Source organism: Papaver somniferum, chromosome 8 (genome assembly GCF_003573695.1).
Source record: "Papaver somniferum cultivar HN1 chromosome 8, ASM357369v1, whole genome shotgun sequence".
Lineage (NCBI taxonomy): Eukaryota > Viridiplantae > Streptophyta > Magnoliopsida > Ranunculales > Papaveraceae > Papaver > Papaver somniferum.
This window is the reverse complement of record NC_039365.1, coordinates 34635726-34651632: the sequence shown is the minus strand read 5'-3', so window position 1 is coordinate 34651632 and position 15907 is coordinate 34635726. Positions and strand designations below refer to the sequence as shown.

Here is a 15907-nt window from a genome sequence, read left to right as displayed (position 1 = left end):
TAGTTGTTTCTAATAATTCTTTGCTTGTGTGATGGACCGGAAAATCACACTTAACTCTCCAGGACGCGCAGGTTATAACTCACTGATGCTCCATTTTGGTGCTAATAATCGGGCCTTAAAACTTCACTTCATGCCAGCCGAATGCACGTCCATTTTTCTTTGCAAGCATGCTTATACAAACATAATGCGACTCTCACACTGTTCCAACTTACCCTTGTTATGCGAAGGGTATAAATCCATAAAGGCTAATTCCGATGCATATCTGTCTTCAAGTCTTATTCAAGCATAATTCATTCCCAGGACTTGCGCTACCTATCCTAGCTAAGGCACTGCTGAAAGCATGCAGTAATCTTGCTCGTGCCAAGGGTGCATCAGTCAGCCAACCAACTAGCATGATACGCAATTATGGCGCGAAATTTTTCTAGTCCGATGTTAGCCACATAATGCACCGTGATGGTGCAATATTCTCCCTAGGCCAATATTTTTCTTAGCATGCAACATAAACTCGAGATAAAGCTTTATCTCGTTCCATGTCACACCTTTGAGCATGCTCCATGCAAAAAATACGGGTGCTGCATTATTCACCCCTTTAAAGAATTTCGTCGTCGAAATTCAAAATAAAAACCATTGTGGACAATCACTTAAATTTACTAAGCATAAGTCCCATGTCATACGCTGAGAAAGCAAGCTTTCTCCAGTTTGTTGTGAACAAAAATTAAGACCTTTTAAGAATTTGACTCAAACCACATGCCCAGGAATATAAAAATAATCCACAAAGCTACTGAGAATATCCACTTATATATCCAAAAAGATATCTCAACATGGTATCCTAAGTGAGCATCCCATACCACACACTCAGGAATCCCTAGGGTTTACAGTTTGGAAAGTTTTATTGGAATGACAAGCAAAAACTTAACGTAATACTGTGAGGATCAAATTCTATTGCCAGAGCAGTCTGCTACAATCTACCATCGGCTAGTTTCCAACGATCTTCCGGGTTTCAACTCAAAAGTAGGATGCTGATACATGTCGTAGGTGCAATCAAATTAGTGATCTTAAATCCAGTAAATCAACTAGTAATATAATGGAAGTCAAGGTCGTTCCCACAAAGAGAAGGGATTTTTAGTTGTCAAAAAGTGTCACATTGGGGTTTTTTGTTTTAGATTTTAAAGCTAAATAAATAATAAAGCAATGAAAAGTAATTAAGATTGCAGGAAATGAAGAGAAATATGACCAGGGAATCCTTCTTCGTTACTAAACCGTCATCAAGTTATTATATTCATCCATTAACACAATTAATCACAGATTAATACCAACCATGGAATAGCAGCTAGCTCAGTGCTATCCTCTAAATTCCTTATATCACGGAGTATGGAAGCTCTCCAATACCAGATTTTATTCGTCAAACTACCTAATAGTAGCTCACTCAAGGTGTAATTTGGTTAAATGCTTTATCTTTTGTGAATTATAGATTGATCCTCACCTGAGAATTTTAAACCAAAACCATAACTGATGTGAACTGAGAAGATGATGAAAGCCTGTAGAATTTTATCATGTATATTCACAAATTCAACAACTTTGACTCGCTTCCAAGGATCGTAACTTTTTCATACAACGTCGGAATGACTCCATTTTTTCTCGGTTGGCATCGTATTTTCGTCCTCTTCGAGATGATATCAAGGAATACTAGATTCAAGCGAGTTTCACTTGGTTTTTGTACCTTCTCCGCTTATAGCTAACTTCTTTTATTGCACAATTAAGTGCCGATTCACTTGTTTTGGATGATTCACCTACTAAAACATAAATAAAACAAAACAAACGTAATATGCAAATAATTTACAAGAAAATAAAAAATACTAGTATGGAATGGACGCTAAAAATATACAAAATATGCATTTATTTCCTCTGCCTTACCTACCTGAGGCATTGCTAAAAGCATGCACTGATCTTTCTCGTGCAAGGGTGCATCAATCAGGATCGTTCCTTGCATCATCCTTGTAATGCCAATGGCTTGGGCAAGATCCCCTAACTTGGATACTGATATATCTTACGTTTCTGGCAATTCCCAATACGTTTATTGGTACATACCTTGATCAAACTTCTCGATAGGAAGTATGAGCATCCAAGGAGTGGGATGTAAACTGCCTCATCAAGTATAGTATCAGATGTCAATATGCCGCAATCACCTCGTAATTAGATGATGTGAGCGACAACATGGTGGACCATCAATGTTGCAACTCATTGTGTCTTCCTACATACCCTATGGAGAAGGGATCAAGCACATACCGTAGTTCATCCATGTCGGGACAAACAACTAAAGCCATCTCATTTGCAAGGTTAAATCCAAGAAATATGCCTATTTCGTATAGGCCATTAAGTAGTTTCCTTTATGTTTCACCTCGGTGGTGCATCACTAGTTCGAAACACGAAATCAATGATGTTTTAGTATCATATAGGCTTTACTGGATAAGCTATGAAGCTTAAGGCATATCCCCACTATTTGCACCTTCAAATAACTACCCCTCCCTATTTATGTATTATTCACATTTATATAACTTAAAGTTGAGGAGAACTTTGACATGCTTACTTCACAATTCATGATCGTTGCCAAGGACAAGCCTCGTGATGTGCCATGGTGAAGCATTACCAAAACCTATCCCATAGGCCAACTTGAATTTTGTGCCATGATGGTGTTATATTGTCTCGACCAGCTTGCTCTACCCTGATGCACCATAGTGGTGCGATATTGACCTATGGATAATATATCCCGCATAATGCGCCATAGCGACGCCACTTTTCTCTAGGCCAGCTACCCAACTGGCGTGATGCACCATCGTGGTGCGATATTGAACCCTGGCGAATATAGCCTACATAATGCGCCATAATGGCGTGATATTGGCTCCAGGATAGTGTAACCCACGTAATGCACCGAGATGGTGCAACATTGTCGAAATGACAATATTGCTCTTAGCATGCAACATAAACTCGAGATAAAGCTTCTTCTCGTGCCATGACGCACCTTGAGCATGAGCCATGTGAAAAATGCGGGTGTTACAGCTTGACTCCTTTATTTTCACTATGAGCATTGAATTTTCAATGAAAGACTTGGGTCAGTGGAATTATTTTCTATAGATATATGAAGTTTTTAGTTCAAGTTATGACAAGCACATCTACGCCGAAAACAAGTATTATCTGGAGCTGCTCAAAAACCATGATATGACTGACTTTAAGCCTTGTAGAACACCAGTAGCTCAAGGGAAAAGGATTTTTTTTTTCTTGATGATATAATTCTACCTATTACATATTACAAGAGTTTTTTTTTTATAAACTATGTCTCAAAATTCATGCACCCTCTCACTGATGTACATGTGTCGTTGTCTAAGCGTATGCTCAGATATTTGAAGGGTTCTCTTGGGTCTAGGATTGTAATTGGTGCTTGTTCTTGCAATATTATTAGAGATTACTTGTTAGTGATTTGGTTTTCCAGATTATTGTAAGTTAACATCTGGGTATTGTGTGTTTTGGGGGGTAATCTTGTATCTTAGTCCTCCAAGAAGTTGACGACTGTTTTTCGTTCATCCGTTGAAACTGAATACAAAGCTTTAGCAGTTGCTTATTCTGAAATTCAACGAATCTCACATCTTTTTACTGATTTGCATGTCTATTTGATAACTCCTTGCACTATTTTCTGTGACGATTTAGGGGTTAGAAAGTCTATCCTGCTCGTACCAAACACGTATGCAAGTGATCTTTCATACAATTATGGGTCTTGTGGCTAATGGTTTATTGAAGGTTGAGTTTCTTCTCTCTATAGACAAAGTTGATGATTTTTTTACTGAGCGCCTTACTAAGCATATGTTTTTCAAACATCAAGGCATACTCATACAATATATGTGTTAGACCATCTTATGCATAATTTTTTAGTTTGGCTATTATGCCAGTTGCATGTCTTAGTTTTCAACGGTGTTGTAACAAAATCTTTTGTTTTAGTTATTCTTGTTTTACTGTTAGTCTTAGTTGGACTCAGTCCCTCCTTATAAAGAATAGAAAAGATGATCATGTATTTGTCTCTTTTATCTGGATCAAATACAACTTAATATTGATCATTTTTACAACTCGTCATTCGTTTTCATTTACAAATTATTTTATGTCTTAGGGATCACTCGGTTGTTTATTTATCTTTGAGCGGAAAAAAAATGTAGGTTCAAAATACTTGTTAAAAATATTGAATTGAGCGACATCTTTTACCCTCTACTTGAAGCTAGTATTTTGTCTTGAATAACTTCAAACTCCCAAAACTAACCGAAAAATACCACAAAAGGAGATTTGGTGATTTATTTGTCACCAAATTTAGTTATGTGGTGATTAATTTGTCACCAAAGTTACCTTCAAAGTTATTTTTTTTGAGCGTGAACTTGTAGTAAAGATTATGTGGTTGGTTTTAGATTATACATTAATTATCTAGTATAGGATCATTGCGCATTTCTACAATTTTATCATCCGCTCACCAATAAATAGCGATCTTCTAGATGCTAGATATTGAAGTAGTTTTTTATCGCAGACTTTTCATTTGTCAATAACTTTTGGATGCTTAATTACACGGTTTTCATTTGTCAGTAACTTTTGGCTGCTTAATTACACAACAAATAGTAATTTTCTTTGTCTATTGTCTATTGAATCAAATAAAGATATTGATAATTTGTTTGATGCTACTCCCGTACTATTATTTTTTCGGTTAGCCTACAACTAAGCTAACTTTTTCCTTCTTAAACAATAATATTTTTCCAGGAATGTTGGGAGTAGAATTTTGAATCGTGGTGGAAACTTTTTCAAGACCTAACATTCATGTCTTTTCTCCTCCATATCAACATGTATCAAAGTGTTACCGACCCATAAATCTTTTTCGAAAATGATTGGTGTACCGTGGAGGAAATCTCGCGGATGCACCGTATGAGAAAGGAAAAAAGAAAGGACGGCACCTTTGACCCCACCCCTGTAAATTACCCCAGAACTAATCTAACAATTTTTGGATTTGTTTGCGGTGCATATCGTCGTACACATCTTGAGTGTGTGTATCATCTATGCATACAACCTAAGGATCTTATGTAATGTAACTATCCTACAAACTAAGTGCCAACCGATACAGATATATATTGCCGAGTACGGCAAACTATGGTTCAAACTGTGGTGTATGTTACATTTCTTTGAGCACAGCACGGTCCATTATCCGCCACTAATATTGAGATATTTGTTAGTGATCAAACCTCATCACTTCGAGGAATCCTTCAAAATTGATATTTTTGTTTGGGAACTGTGATGTATATCAGCAGACTGCCATCTTTTATTGACCACTCAAACTAGAATTTTGTTTTCTTCGAATTCCCCATCAGTCGACGTCTCTCTTTAATAAAAATAAATCTGTGATAGTAGTCGTAGTAAACATTATGGGGTTGATTTTAATTGTTCATTATCTAGTACCCTTTGAAGGATAATTAGTAATTAATGGAAGGGTATAGATATTTGCTTTACTAGTTAGCTGGACAGATACTTGTCAGGGGGTGTTTTTGTGTCCCAATTAAAAAACTGAATTAGTTCATCTAGAAATGGAGGCATGGTTATGGTTATTGGAAGCCAAGAATTACATCGATGAACTCACTCGAGCATGTTTTACCATTTCCATCATTTTAATGTTGGAAAACGATTAATAAAAAATAATTTTTTAAAATTTTAATAAAAATTATAATTTATTGTTTTCTTTTGCGAGTGAAACTTATTAGTCCCACATTGTGTAGTTTCCAATTTTTAATAGTTTTAAGAAACTATATAAACCTTTTAGTCCCACATCGGGGAGTTTTTCTTCTTAAGTTGTATTTTTCAATTATATAAACAAATTCACTACTTGTGTAAAATCGATGGGAATGGGGTTGCTTTATATTTCGAGGGACTCCTAAGGGAAAAAACATTTTATATTGTTTTCTCAAGTGTTCGAGATTTTCCTTTATGGTTTTTTCGGAGTTGTCAAGCTCAAGTTGAGCATCTACTACATATGCTAGTAGTAGGTGTAGTAGGGTATTTTATCCTGGAGATATCCGTCCTGTGAGGGCTATAGCATCACTCTTGAGTGTAGCCGGGCGCTAATGTCTTAAGGGCAACGTGTTGAACACGTGACTCACTCTGTTTTTCCAAAGTTTTGCCTTGTTGCTGTTGCGGAGATATGGGGAGGTCATTCGTTTCATCAAATCGATCACTTCCATTATAAAGGAGCTAAGTATCAATAACTTTTGCTTATTTGATTTTTCCTTGTTTTTGATTATTGCACCCAACAATCTTAAGACATTAGAATTTGTAATAATCGAAAATGGTTGGTTGGTTTGTGAATCATGGATGTTACTTGTGGAGTGAAAAACAAAAACGAATTTTTGGTCAGCTGTAGAGTTTCTAGTTTATCTCTTAACCTAGAAGGAATTTCTATGAACCCTTTTGACACAACGTAGTAAACATTCTGATAGTTACCCACGTAAAATTTCAAAATTTTTGAAGTTGTAAAAGTATTTTTTTGATATTTTACAAAACAGAGAAACGTTCCTGAAAAATTCTGACAGGCATAATTTTGTTGTTAACTAAAGTAGTTTTTATGAGGTGATTGGGATATTACCGTGTCCGTGGTCAGAGTATAAACGAATTTTGTGACATGAAATTGAAAAGGAACATGGCTACCAGGCGCATGTGGATGAACACAAGTCTTCCAAAGCTGACAAAGGAGAGAACATCAAACACAACTCTAAGCGTAGTCTTCATAAGAAAGGTATGTTTCGTAATACTGAATCCGACATTACTTTAATTAAGGGTGATTGTTATGTTTGTAAAATTCCTGGCCATATGACAGTAAAGTATAGACAACATAAAACCTTAATAAGTAGAAAATTAATGCTAATTTAGTTGAAACAAATTAGAACGAGTTCATTGACATGATGTCGGAAGTTATTTTAATAACCAATGTGAGAGACTGGTGGGTGGACTCTGGAACCACTAAGTATGTTTGTTGAAACAGAGACCTGTTCACCTCTTATCAGAGGATAATGGATGTCGAGAAACTCTATATGAGTAACTCATCTGCGACAGAGGTTGCATAAAAGGGAAAGGTCGAGCATAAGCTCATATCTGTAATATTCTCACACTGAATGAAGTTTTCATGTTCCGAGCATATGAAAGAATCTTGTATCTTGTTCTCTTGAAGATGGTAAAAGATTGAAAATATTAATTAAATGTGGAAAACTTGTTATAACTAAGGGCATTGATTTTTTAGGCAACAGTTATAGGACTTAGGGTCTATATATAAGTTTAAAGGAAAATCTGATGAAGTGAACGTAGTTGATTCTTATGCTTTCTTTTGTGTGTCTTTGAATGTTTTGCATGGTAGACTTGGAACCGTAAAATTATAAGTCAATGCATAAACTGCCTAGCATAGGCTACGTACCCAAATTTAGTTTGGATCTTGAACACAAAAGTGAAATGAATATGCTATAAAATCTTTTAGCACAAATGTTCAGAGTAATTCTAAGCCCTTAGAATTAATTCAGTTAGGCCTAGTTGACATGAGTTCAACCCAAAACCACTATGGTAAAAGATGATTTATAACTTTCATGGATGATTGTACGAGGTACTATCTTGTATACTTTCTTAGGGGTAAGGATGATGCCTTAGAAGCCTTAAGATGTATAAAATTGAAGTTCAAAACCAATCATAAGCCTTGAACATAACAATTGTATCCTTAAGAAGATGATAATTTCCATGTTGATTAGTTCAGGATTACCTGCGGGCTTGTGGGGGGAGGTAGTCTTCTTAACTAGTATATCCTGAATATAGTACCTTTAAGGATCAGATGAAACTCCATATGATTTATGGAAAGGTAGATGACCTTCTTATGAATGCGTCAAAGTGTGAGGGTGTTTGACTAAGATTGTCATTCCTCTTCCTAAGATTGTCATTCCTCTTCCTAAAAGAACTAGATAGAAACCAAAAATGTTGATTGCGTCTTCATATAGGGTATGCTGAGTATACTTCTACATATAGATTTTTGGTTGTGTGTTCTGATTTTTCATACTTTGGTGTGATTTTTCTGACTTTGTTGTGAATAATATTACATAATCCAGGGATGGTAAGTTCTTTGAACATGTTTATTCTTAAACCCGTACCTCATTAGAGATGTGTTGTTGATCCCCTAGATTTATTTTCAAATAGTCAGAACTTATCTTAAAGGAAGATGAAGTTAAGGTTGAGCCTAAGAAAAGTAAAAAAATTAGACTTGAGACTTCTTATGAAGCCGACTTCATAACATGCCTAGCTTAGTCTAAGCCCTGGAATTGTAAAGAAGCCTTGATATCTACTGAAACCCCAATATGGCAAGAAGCTTCATTTAGTGAAATGGACTCAGTCCGTCGGAACCTAACTTGGGAGGTTTCTAGTTTACCTCCAGAGAGTAAGACCATGAGATGTAAATGAGTCTTTAAGAGGAAACATTAGGTATATGGAACTGTGGAAAAATATTAGGCTAAGTTGGTAGCTAAAGGCTATTAACTAAAAGAAGGTGTATATTTCCTTGATTTTTATTCACATGCGACGAGATTTACTTCCGTTGAGATGCTAATTGTTATTGCTGTCATAAACAAATTAGAGATACATCAGATGGATGTTAAGACAGATTTTCTAAAATTGTGAATTAGATAAAGAAATTTACATAGACCAACCTGAGGACTTTGTAGTGAAAGGTTATGATGACAAAGTTTGTAAGTTGAACAAAATTTTGTATGGTTTATAAAATAAGCACGTTAACAAAGACATTGAAAATTTGATCATGTGATAATGTGTAGTGGATTTAAGTTAATGAATCTGATAAGTATATTTACAAGTAACTTGTTAAGGATGCCTATGTGATTGTATGCTTGTATGTTGATGATATGCTTATACTTGATACAAACATAGATGTGATTACTTCCACTAAAAACATGCGCTGAATGAGAACGTTGACTTGAAAGACTTAGGCCCTGTTGATATAATCTTAGGGATGAGGATTAGAAAATAATCTAACATATGTAGTCTAGGGATGTTCATGGTCGGTTTTGGTTCGGTTTCTAGCCTAACCAAAACCGAAACCAATATTATTGGTTTCTAAAAATCTAAATCAAACCAATCCATTAACCATTGGTTCGGTTTCCAAATGGTTCCAGTTGGTTTCGGTTTGTCCCAGTGGTTTTTGGTTAACCAATAATTATGTCAAACCAAAAAAAAAAATACACAAATTTACAGATAAAAAAATCGTAGTTGCCGATAGTATTGGTTTACACAAATATACAGACAAAAAAAAAATCAAGAATAGTTAAAGCTTACTCTAATTCTAGAGATCAAATGAAGATATATAATATATCTTAATTTAGATATTGACAAATAAAAAAGAAGGAAGACGGGAAGAAAAAAGTCGAGTAGCAGCAGCTGTAGTTGGGGGTGGAGAACGGAGACGGCTGAGAGAAGGAGAAAGAGAAAGAGGGAGAGTATCATAATGAAATATTAGATTTAGGGTTTCTATTTATCCTCTAAATTAATGGGTAGAATCTAATACTTTTAAATCGACGGTAGAAATTAAGTTTAAAAATTAATCGGTTCCCCAATGGTTTTTGGTTCGGTTTTCAGGTCAAACCAAAACCAAACCAGCAACGTCGGTTTTTCAACATTTTTTACCAAACCAATCCAAATCTAAATGGTTTGGTTCGGTTTCTTGCTTATTGGTCTGGTTCGGTCGGTTTCCAACGGTTAACCGACACCATGTTCAGCCCTAGTAATCTTATTCATTCTCATTATGTTGAATTTGTGCTTAAGAGATACAATCAGTATGATTGTAAGCCTGCTTGACCCCGTACGATTATTCTTGTAGACTCAAGAAAAAAAGGGTAACGAAGTATCTTAACTTGAATACTCAAGAGTTATAGAATGTCTGATGAATTTAATGAACTGTAAGAGTCCAGACATTGCCTATATTGTGAGTAAATTAAGTAGATATAATTGTAGTCCAGAGCAATAGCATTCAGATGCACTGAGTAGAGTATTATGGTACCTAAAATACTATATTACCTTTTATTTGATTTATGAAAGGTATCTTGCTGTCCTTGAGGGACTTTGTGATGTAAACTGGATAGTTGACTCAGAGGAGTCTAAGTCTACGAGTGGATATGTTTCAATCTAGCATGAGGGTTTGTTTTTGGAAGATTTACAAACAAACATATATTGCTCAATTCATTATGGAATCTGAGAGTATTGAGTTAGATAAAGCACGAGAGGGTGCCGAGTGCCTAAGATGCTTTTTAGAAGACATTCCTCTCTGGCATAGGCCTGTGCCAGCTATATCTATACATTGTGTTAGCCAAGCTATAATAGCTAAAGCTGAAAATAACTAATCTCAATCGGTTATTTCTATTGATTGGATAAAGTCCAAGGAGAATATCGCGCAACCTTTGACGAAAGGTTTATCCCAAGAGACAGTTAGAAATGCATCGAGGGTAAGGGGCTTAAGCTCATAAATTAAACTTTCCATGAAGGATACTCAACCTTGCTGACTGGAGATCCCAAGATCAAGGTTTCGAATGATACAACTAATTTGTGGTGGGTAAAGGTAAACACTACCAGAGAATTTTATTCTCTGTCCCTTCCCTATGGTGTAGACATGATAGTGTGACTGCATGTGAAGGATGACTTTTAAGAAGTCTTAATGAGTTCTATAGTTTCAATTTAAGATTGAAGTGGGGTGTAGCAGTAACACTCTTTATGGAAACTCACCTATCTGAATGAGGAAGTGGGTCGCTTCCTATGAGAATATGAGCTTTGATTCTCTAGAGCATTCTGAGAAACAGAATATGTCCAGGGCCAAATTGGACAAAACGGCACGAGCTTGGCAGCAACCTTGGAGATATCACCTGTAGTTGTTATCGCGAATTATATCAAATGCTAACAGTTCAAGACATAGTTCACTGTCTCTAGCAAGTAATTCCGGTAATATCTCACTAAGCAAAAGTTTAAGACCTCATGGACACCTCTGCCTAAAATGGTATTTCCTGCGCTTTTTATGTGATTTTCGTTTTGATGGTTTTGGTATTACTGGAACTTAGGACCTAAAGGTCACTAAGCGTTCACTAGTTCATGCTTTTTCACTTTGGTGAAAGATACCTATAGCCTCACCATGTGAGAACTAAAGATGAAAGCTCTCAATATTATTATGATTTGTGCAATCCATAGTATGACCTTGGGGTCAACACACTTTTGTGTGATGGAGAGGACGTAGAAATGACTAGTATGATTTCAACACTGTTTGGATCGTCAGATTGGGATGTTGATTTACCAAGATCTATCTGTGTTTTCATGTTTTATTGAGTTTTCATTCATTTGGGGATTGTTGGAAAACGATTAATAAAAAATAATTTTTTAAAATTTTAATAAAAATTATAATTTATTGTTTTCTTTTGTGAGTGAAACTTATTAGTCTCACATTGTGGAGTTTCCAATTTTTAGTAGTTTTAAGAAACTATATAAACCTTTTAGTCCCACATCGGGGAGTTTTTCTTCTTAAGTTGTATTTGTCAATTATATAAACAAATTCACTACTTTTGTAAAATCGATGGGAAAGGGGTTGCTCTATATTTAGAGGGACCCCTAAGGGAAAAAACATTTTATATTGTTTTCTCAAGTGTTCGAGATTTTCCTTTATGGTTTTTTCGGAGTTGCCAAACTCAATTTGAGCATCTACTACATATGCTAGTAGTAGGTGTAGTAGGATATTTTATCTTGGAGATATCCGTCCTGTCAGGGCGTAACATCACTCTTGAGTGTAGCCGGACGCTAATGTCTTAAGGGCAACGTGTTGAACACGTGACTCACTCTGTTTTTCCAAAGTTTTGCCTTGTTGCTGTTGCGGAGATATGGGGAGCTCATTCGTTTCATCAAATCGATCACTTCCATTATAAAGGAGCTAAATATCAATAACTTTTGCTTATTTGATTTTTCCTTGTTTTTGATTATTGAACCCAACACTTAATTGCAATTTCGTGGTACTTATGGGTTCGTAAGAAACCAGTGATCGGAATTCTAGGTTGCCACCGGGTCCTCTGGGTTTGCCTATAGTAGGGAACATCCCATTCATTGATCCGGAGTTACATAGTTACTTTGCTAAATTAACCAACAAATATGGACCCATATTTAAGCTCAAGTTAGGTAGTAAACTTGTCATCGTTTTGGGCTCACCAGAATTAGCTGAAGTTGTCATGAAAGAATTCGACTCCACGTTTGCCAACCGTGATCCTTCGATAGCAGCGATGTCATACAGCTACGGTGGTGCCGACATGACATTTACGAATTATGGTCCACACTGGCGAAATGTACGTGCATTATGTGTTAGAGAGATTTTTAGTAAAAACACTCTCGATTCATTCTCAACTCTTCGACGGCAGGAAATCCGAAGAACCTTAAGAAGTGTGTATTCAAAAGTTAACACAACAGTCAACATAAGGCAAGAAATGTTTCTCACCATGCTTAATGTGATAATGAGCATGATGTGGGGTGGTACATTTGATGACGAGGAAAGGAATAAAATTGGGCTCGAATATGGCCGTGTAGCAGGAGAAGTGATCGATTATTTAGGGAGAACTAAGAGCTTGTTTGGTATAGTTTTTGAAAACAGTTTTCTGTTTCTAAAAACAGATAAAGCAGAAAACAGGAGAAAATATGTTTGGTAGGGACATTTTCAGAAAATGTTTTCTACTTGTTTTCTGTTTTTGAAAACAAAAAAAATGAAAACAACAAATTATTGTTTTCTGTGTTTTCTCTTTTTTATTTTTATTCCTTTTTCTTCTTTTCAGAACAAAGTAAGAAATCAGGGGAATACATGTCAGTGAATCATGGCCAATATCACTATCTCTTAGACGAGTCTTTACATTTGATCTGATTTAGTCAATTTTCCTTAATTTTCAAAAACTGTTTTTATCTTACCAAAAAAAAATTAGAAAATGAAAACAAGGAAAAAAGGGTATGTTTTCAAAATAGTAGAAAACTATTTTTGAAAACTGTTTTTAAAAATTATACCAAACAGGCTCTAATATTTCTGATTTCTTTCTTGTTCTAGCAAAGTTTGATTTACAAGGAGTAGAACGGCGAATGAAAGAGCTTATTTCATGGTTAGATCCATTCTTCGACTCGATTATTAATAAAAGGGTGGAGATGGATCGCGAGTTAAAGCCAAATGAAGATCAAGATGCTACGAAGAAGGAATTCAAGGATTTCCTACAGGTCTTTTTACAGCTCCCAGACCAAGGAAAATCTAAGGGCCTGTTTGGTACAGTTTTGAAAAACAGTTTTCAAAAATAGTTTTCAACTGTTTTAAAAACATACCCTTTTTTCCTTGTTTTCATTTTCTAAAAATTATTTGGTAAACTGTTTTTCAAAACAAGGAAAACCAACTAAATCGGATCAAATGTAAAGATTCGTCTAAGAGATAGTGATATTAGCCATGACTCACTTGCAGTCATTCCCCATCTCTTACTTTGTTCTGAAAAGAAGAAAAGAAAAAAAAAAAGAAAAAAAAAAGAGAAAACACAGAAAACAATAATTTGTTGTTTTCATTTTTTTGTTTTTAAAAACAGAGAACAGATAGAAAACATTTTCTGAAAATGTCCTTACCAAACGCGTTTTCTCCTGTTTTCTGTTTTCTCTGTTTTTAAAAACAGAAAACTGTTTTTGAAAACTATACCAAACAGGACCTAAAACTCCTTTTACCACAACCAACCTCAAGGCTTTGTTTATGGTACATAATTATATATATTTATTTATTTTAAGAAATTTATGGCACATATCTGATTTTTTTTTTCCTGTAGCAATTGCTGGATGTTTTTTTAATGATCTATCTTATGGTTACAGTATAGCGACTAATAGAGTTAATTTTGTGACATAGCTTGGCGGTTGGCGGGACAGATTCAACCGGAGTGACAGTAGAATGGGCAATGGCCGAGTTGATTAAACAACCAAGTATAATGAAAAGAGCCCAAGAAGAGTTAGACACTGTTGTAGGGAGAAACAACAAGGGGAAATTAGGCTCAGGCCCAACCCATGGATAACCCATAATATGAGGCCCTTAATTAAAAAAAGTTTAAATCTAGGCCCCGAGTTTTTAAAAGACCTTGATACCCTTATGCATATTGTCAAGCCCATAATTAAATAAAATTTAAATCTAGGCCCAAAATTATTAAATCTAGGCCCGAAATTATTACAATACAGTGCGAAGGTGTAAACAGAAGTTACACATGCATATGGCATGTGTAACCAGAAGTTACACATCCTTATGATATGTGTAATGCAAAGTTACACTTGTATATATATGCAAATAAATAGACATCAAAAAAAAAACACACAAAAAAAAGTTATTACTTTAATATTCATTTACAATAATTTCTTAGCATGTGTAACTAGAAGTTACACACGCATCTGTTTAGTGTAATTGAGAGTTACATATGTGTCTATCTAGTGTAACTGAGAGTTACACATGCATCTGACTTGTGTATTCAGCGTCAACTCCAGTTCCAGCGAGACCATTACCACGTTTAAGCAATTAGCTTTTATGAAGTTATCTAAAACCTGAAATATAACAACAAGCAATCAGTATTTATACGATTAAAATGAACAGTACATAAAACAATGTATATTTCAGTTTCACAAGCATCTGACTAGTGTAGCTAGCGGTTACACATGCATCTGAATTGTGTAACTGAGAGTTACACATGCATATAACATGTGTAACTAGGAGATACACATTCATCTGGCTAGTGTAGCTAGCAGTTACACATGCATATGACTAGTGTAACTAGGAGTTACACATACATATTGATATGTGTACCCAAAATCAGTATGTGTAAGTAAAAGTTACACATCTAATTAACATGTGTAACTTGCAGATACACATGTATCTGAATTATGTAACTAGGAGTTACACATGCATCTGACTTAGATATGTCAACATAAAATCAGAAAATCCATCTCTAAATGAATAACACTAGAAAAAACGAGAGGTGACTATCAAGCAATTACCAATCATAAAATAATACAGTTAACCTTGCAAGTGAATGAGAAGCTCTTAATTAAGATATCACTGCTTCAGCAGAAAGACGTTGTTAGCACTGTATTAACAGAAAGACGTTTTACAACGCTAGTCTAGATGTACCTAAGCCATTTTCATATTATCGATGACGAAGGACATTTTAAGCAACAGAAAGTAAAGCTTCAGACAGTAATTATACTGGCAGAATAATACAAACACCTGGGAACCTTGTGCTAGCACATTAATATCGCAAAAAATGATCACACAACTGATTCAGCAGGGTATAGATATGAACCCAGGAAAACAAAATGCATGTGTAATCAGTAGTTACACATGTAAACAATAGTTACACATGCATATTAGCATAAGTTACACATACAATCATCATGTGTAACTAGAAATTACACATCTAATTATTATGTGTAACTATAAGTATAACCTGCATCTAATTAGTCTAATCTGCATCCACTACTACTCCCTACTACTAGGACTTGATGTTCTTTTCTCAATTTCATAAATATAACCACTATAACATATCCCATCAAATTAGCATGTGTAACTATAAGTTACATATGCATATCCCGTCAAATTAGCATGTGTAACTATAAGTTACACATCTAATTTGCATGTGTAACTAGTAGATACACATTTATTTGGCTTGTGTACCTAGAAGTTACATATTTAATTAGCATGTGTAACTACTAGTTACACATCCATAGTCTGCCAATGCTAGTTAAACGTGCAAATTGTCATGCATATGGCTTGTGTGATGTGCAGTTA

General features: G+C 35.2%; 1 pseudogene; it reads left to right on the top strand.

The window, feature by feature from the left end:
- Positions 1–15907, top strand: part of LOC113305384 — a 70896-nt pseudogene that overhangs the window by 52045 nt on the left and 2944 nt on the right.